The following is a 6,664-nucleotide window of genomic DNA, read 5'->3' on the forward strand; positions in this document are numbered from 1 at the left end:
AACGCAACAAATTGCCCTCTCCTGTGTCTCTCACCTCAGAGAGTGTTCTTATAGTTCCCCTCCCATTTTTCAGATGCTCTAGGGTTAGTGAATGGATTTCCTTACCATATGGTCCAGGGTCCCTTTAAACCACTGTCTTTTTGCTGTGCCACAGGGTGGGTGTGTCTGTACCTAGCCCCTCAGTAATCCCTCACTACTGCAGGTTGGTGCCTTGGGAGTGGGTTTCTACAATACTGTGTCTCCATTTTTCTTACCAATTGCTGTGTGGTTTCTCATTCTACAGAAGCTGTTCACTCAGCCATTAATTTTTCTTCAGGGGGAATTTTTCTGTAGGCATAGATTTGATGTGTTCATGGCAGCAGGTGATTTCAGGGTCCTCCTACACCATCATCTTGGGTCCTTCCTATACTCTCTTTTATATTATGCAGTTACTATTATAAGTGTTCTTTACTTCATGTGGATTCAAGTTATTTTTTAGCATCTTTTCATTTTAGAATGAAGGATCCCCCTTAGTATTTCTTACAGGGAAGGTCTGCTAGTGAAAAATTTTCTCCAGTTTTACCTGGGAATAACTTAATTTATTCTCTTTTTTGTGAGATAGTTTTACTGGATATGGAATTCTTGGTTGATTTTCTTTCAGGACTTTGATGATTTCATCCTGCTGTTTTCTGGTGTCTATGGTCTCTGATGGGAAATCAGCTGTTAATCTCATTGAGGATTCCCCTACACATGAGGAGTCCTTTGTATATTTCAGCTTTCAAGATTCTCTTTGTCTTTTGACAGTTTGACTATTTGAGGCCTAAATGTGGATCTTTAAGTTATCCTACTTAGAGTTTATTGAGCTTCTTGAATATGCAGTTAATGTTTTTTATCTTAGTAGGAAATTTAAAATATTCTTTTTGACCCTTCAATTCTTCTGGGTCTCACATTATACATTTGTTGGTATGCTTGATAGTATACCACAGATCTCTGAAACTCTTGTTTATTATTATTTTTTTCATTCACTTTTCTATATGTTTCTCATACTGGATGATCTAAATTGGCCTTTAGGTTTACTGATCCCTTCTGACAGTACAATTCTGTTGTTCAGACCCTCTACTGAAATTTTTACTCAATTATTGAACTTTCTGGTACTTTGTGGATTTCTTTCTTTTAAAAAAATATTTTTATCTCTTTATTGGTATTCTATTTAGTGAGACATCGTTCTACTTTCCCTTCTTTAGATGTAGTTTTCTCTAGTTCTCTTAACATTTTTATAATTGTTTGTTTGAAATATTTGTCTAGCAAGTCCAATATTGGGGCTTTTTCAGAGACAGTTCCCACTAATTTGGGGAAGGGCATATTTTCTTGCTGTCATTGAAAGGTGGACATTTAAAATAATATAACATAGGACACAACCACAACAGGAAGATTGGGGAGATTTGGAAAGGGCTCAAGGACACAATCTCTGGTCCTGTATTTTGGTAATTGAATGGAGAATGCAAACTGAAATAGGAAAGCAAGATAAAGCAATGGAAGAGAAAAGTACCAAAAATTTTAAAAATAGGTAAATAAGAAAAAATGGTCTTGAGTTTAACAGGTGCTTGCAGATATTGCTAAGCAAGTGGACTTCTGGTCTGGAGATGAAAATCTTTACAAGGATAGATTTATTTGAGAGCACTTAGAAAAATCAGGAAATGGATATGTTAATATATCATTTCTCTTTTTTTAACAAAATGAAAAAAATTGACCACTGATGGAAAATTAATAGCCAGAACACTAAAAATTTCAGCTGTTGCAGATCTGGATTTAGAAGGCACCAGGATCAGGAGAAAGAGCTTCTTGGTGAAAGACCAAAGGATGAGAATAGGCAGACAGTGTATATGGAGCTACTTCCCAAAAATGTTAACTACAACTGGATTGAAAGAATATTTTGGAAATGTGGTAATGTTTTTTATATAAGTATACCACATTATAGGTCTACTGGCTATCAAAAGGGATTTTTCTTTGTGGAATTTGAAACAAAAGAACAAGCAGCAAAAACTATTGATTTTCTTAACAACCCACCAGAAGTAGCACCAATAAAATCCATTAATATTTCCTATAACAGTGAAAAATAAACCCATTCCTGCCCTTACAGTAGCTGAAGAAAAGGAAAATAAAAAGAATACTGAGTGAAGGACGACACTGACCAGACAAAAGAATGAAACAATGACACAGGCAAAGAGAGCAGCATCTGCAGATTGAAGAGACCCAGGACCATGCCTGAGAGCTCTGAAGCAGAATGCACAAAACCCTGAAAGCCACTCCCAAATAAAAAGAAAAAGCAGGGAAGAGCTGAAGTGACTAGCTTACCTTTGGTCAGAGCACAAAGGAGGAAGCAAAGTAGCTCTGAAAATGCAGAATGCCTGGCTCCTAGATCCAAACTCAAGAAAACATCTCAGAAAGATAACCTTAAAAAAGCCTCAGAAGTGTACAAAGAAAACAAAGATTTAGAAGTCTCTCTTGAAGAAGAAAAGGATAGGGGAGATATAAAAGATGGATTGCTCTTAAAAGCAAAAAGGAAACATGAGATAAAATATACAGAGAGGCATGGGATAGGAGAAGTTTATACAACTACAAGTACTATGCAAGAATGAATGGATGGATTTTGAGGGGGGGGGAGTCTATTTAGCTCTGCAGTAAGCAAGTATGCCTTCTTTATGTGAAAAAATCCCAAATAAAATCGGAGTCAGAAATGGAAATAGATCATGGAGTAATAAGTCTGGAATGAAAAATGAAAAATCAAACAGTGAAGACTACTGTCCCAGGAGACGGTCAATGCAGCAGGGTCGCAGTTCTGAGTGTCATGATTATGAAGATCATTAGCACTGAGGCTCTGACTAGAAGGAATCAAGTCAGGGACACTTTAGGAGCAATCTCAGAAGATGTTTATGTCAATTTGCCAGAAGGGGGTACAGAATGCCACATGAGATATGAATCTCCTGAAGATGCTCAAGCGATATTAAATGCATGTATAGAAATTAAAAAGAAGCACTGCTGGATATTTGAAATTCTTTCTGGTCATCATGAATGCAGGAATTGGCAGATTTTAATATTGCCATAGATAAGCAGGCCAGACTTAGCCTTGTGAAAAGAGGCACTGAGAAGTTAATCACCAAAGCTGAAAAGATTAGACTTGTGAAGATTCAATAAGCAAGTGAACATAATAGATTTCCTGAATATGATTGACAAAAAATTGGGTTCACTTCTTAAGATTTCACTGGATGCTTGAGCTATTCTTAAGATATTCATTTTTATTAAGGTAATAATGTATAATGAATATTTTTTAGAAAACTACATTTACTTAAAAGAAATTCCTTTTGTTTCTTAACTTGTAAGACTTTTTCCAGAGACAAGTATACTATATACCACAATTTTTCATTAAAAATTTTATTTGTTGAAATTATTATATAAATCAACTTCAGAGTGATTTAGTAAATAAATGTTTTGTATTAATTTTGTTCTTTTTTATTACTAAAACAATAACGCATTTGCAAAAACATGAATACTAAATAAATATATAGTTTTAAAAAATGTTTAGCAGCAGACTGTCACTGCACTTATTATTTTGTAGCTTGCTTTCCATTTCAAATATCATGGGTATCTTCTTATGTTGATTTATATGGAGACATATATCTGGTTTCATTTTGTTTATTGCACTTTGCCTACCTGAATTTCCACTGTACAGACCATATGAATTGTTCTCAATTAAAATGTTTGATTTTAAAAAAAATAAAAATGTAGAAACTCTGGAAATCAGATTGCCCTCTCAATCCCTATGGTTTTGTTGTTGTTCTTCACTGGCTTTCTTGCTGCCTATTTTTTCGGTGCTGTTCATAGATGATCCTTTAAAATCTGTTGTTTCTTACGTGTAGCAAATGAAGTCTCTGCTCAGTTAGCTTAGTGGTCAACTAATGATTGAACAGATACTTTTGTAAGTGCCTTGAACCAGTAAGTCTTCTACTCCTTGTCAAAGGGTCCATGTGTTGGAGTATGCCCTCAGTGTTCCAGCATACAGGGTTTATCTATGCCTTAGCCTTCAATCCTACTTGTACAAAGCCTCTAGGTCAGTCAGAGTTTACAGTTTAGGTCACCTCTTCCCAGGTCTTTCCAGAGCATGTGCACAGCTCTGCACATGAGCATGTCTTTCTAGATTTCCAGCAATGTCAGCTTTTTAAAGGCCCCTATGAGTACTTCATTTCCCAATTTTTTCTTTTGAGTTTTTTGGTCAGTCTCTCATTAATCCCAAATAATATTGCTGCCTTAACTGCAGTGCTAAACAATTGCCACTGATTGTTCTCTACATATGCCCTGACAATAGAGCTATTTGCACTGAGTAGGTTCTGTATTATGTTACATAAAGATAAATTCCAAGAACAGAGCTTCTCAGGGAAGTACAATGCAGGTCAAATAGTGACAGTTTTCTGGTAATGGCGCTTTGGGAAAGTTCTAACCACATTCTGTGCCATTCCATGTGGCTTCTAAATTTTTGGTTTTCACTGTGATTGTGGAGCCACAGCTTTCAACGTTATTGTGGAGCTGAGGTTAGAGTGATGGGAAAAGGATAAAGTAAAAGCTTGATTTTTTAGCGAGAGAGAGGCAGTTAGTTACCTACAAGGGAGCTCCCTTAAGACTGTCAGCTGACTTCTCAACAGAAACATTTCAAGCCAGAACAGATTGGTACAAAATACACAAAGTTATGAAAAGCGAGGACTAACAACCAAGACTAGTCTACACAGCAAGGTTATTGTTACCAATTGAAGGAGACAGAGAGCTCCTCACACAAGAGAAAGCTTAAGAAGTTCATTACCACCAAACCAGTATTGCAAGAAATGTTAAAAGGAGATTCAAGAAGAAGAAACAAAGAAAAATAAAGATAAACCTAATTATAAATAATAGAGTAGCAATAAATATGTACCTATTAATTACCACTTTAAATGTAAATGGATTAAATGCTCCAATCAGAAGATACAAGGTAGCTGCAGGGGTATAGCTCAGTGGTAGAGCATTTGACTGCAAAAGATTCAACGTAGCTGAATGGGTAAAAAGACAAGACCGATGTATTTGCTATCTAAAAGAGACCCACTTCAAATTGAAAGATACACACAGACTGAAAGTAAAGGCATTGATAAAGATATTTCATGCAATTTGGAAACAACAAAAAAAGCTGGGGTAGCAATACTTATAAAAAGTCAATTTTAATAAAAAGACTGTAATAAGAGACAAAGAAGAACATTACATAATAATAAAGAGATCAATCCAACAAGAGGATATGAACTTTGTAAGCATTTATGCACCCAACATAGGTGCACCTAAATATATAAAACAAATACTGATGGACAGAAAAATATCTACAGTAATACAGTCATAATAGGGGACTTTAATACCCCATTGACATCAATGGATAGATCTCTCAGACAAAAAAAAATCTACAAGGAAACAGTGGGCTGTAGACCAGATACATTTAATTGATATTCTCAGAGCCTTTCACATCAAAGCAGCAAAATAAATATTCAAGTATACATAGAACATTTTCTAGGACAGACAAAAAACAAGTCTCAGAAAATTTAAGAAGACTGAAATCATATCAAGCACCTTCTCTGACCACAATGGTATGAAACTACAAATCAATCACAAGAAAAAAACTGGAAAACACACAAAGACATGGAGGTTAAATAAAACATTACTAAACAATGAATGGGTCAACAACAAGATCAAACAAGAAATCAAAAGAGACCTTGAAACAAAAGAAAATGAGAACACAACAATCCCAAACCTATGAGACACAACAAAAGCAGTCCTAAGAGGGAAATTCATAGTATTACAGACCTACTTTAAGAAACAAAAGAATTTTAAATAAACAATCTAACTTTGCAAGTAAAGAGACTGGAAAAAGAACAAAATAACAAAGCCCAAAGTGAGTTGAAGGAAGGAAATAATAAAGGAAATAACATGATACTGTCTATAGAGAACACTAAAGAGCCTACCAAGAATGACTAGTACTGATAAATGAATTTAATAAAGTAGCAAAATACAAAGTAAATATTCAGAAAATGGTTGCATTTTTATACACCAATATTGAACTATCAGAAGGAAAATCTAAGAAAAGAATCCCATTTACAATTGCATCAAAAAAATACCTAAGAATAAATTTAACCAAGGAGGAAAAAGACCTGTACTTGGAAAATTATAAGACATTGAAAAAAGAAATTAAAGATGTTAATAAATAGAAGTGTATACCATTCTCATAGATAGGAAGAACTAACATCTTTAAAATGTCCATATTGAATATTGGTGCAGCCACTGTGGAAAGCACTATGGAGTTACCTCAAAAAATTAAAAATGGGACTGCTTTATGACCCAGAGATTCTCTTTCTGGAAATACTCATTTATCCAAAGAAACTCAAAACACTAATTTGAAAGAATATATGCACTCTACATTTATCAGAGCATTCTTTACAATAGCCAAGATTTGGAAGCAGCCTAAGTACCCATTGGTAGATGAGTGGATAATAAAAAGCTGTGTTACATTAATGCAGTGGAATACTACATGGCCATAAAAAAGGAGAAAATCTTAACCTTTGCAACAGCGTGGATGGACCTGGAAAGCATTATGCTAAGTGAAACAACCCAGTCAGAAAAA

General features: G+C 34.9%; 1 pseudogene; it reads left to right on the plus strand.

The window, feature by feature from the left end:
• The first annotated feature begins 1,478 nt into the window (after positions 1-1,478).
• LOC129084196 (la-related protein 7-like) lies at positions 1,479-3,210 on the plus strand (annotated as a pseudogene).
• The last annotated feature ends 3,454 nt before the right edge of the window (positions 3,211-6,664 follow it).

The sequence above is a fragment of the Pteronotus mesoamericanus genome, unplaced genomic scaffold (assembly GCF_021234165.1).
Source record: "Pteronotus mesoamericanus isolate MK-2021 breed Mesoamerican mustached bat unplaced genomic scaffold, CSHL_Meso_final contig_130, whole genome shotgun sequence".
Lineage (NCBI taxonomy): Eukaryota > Metazoa > Chordata > Mammalia > Chiroptera > Mormoopidae > Pteronotus > Pteronotus mesoamericanus.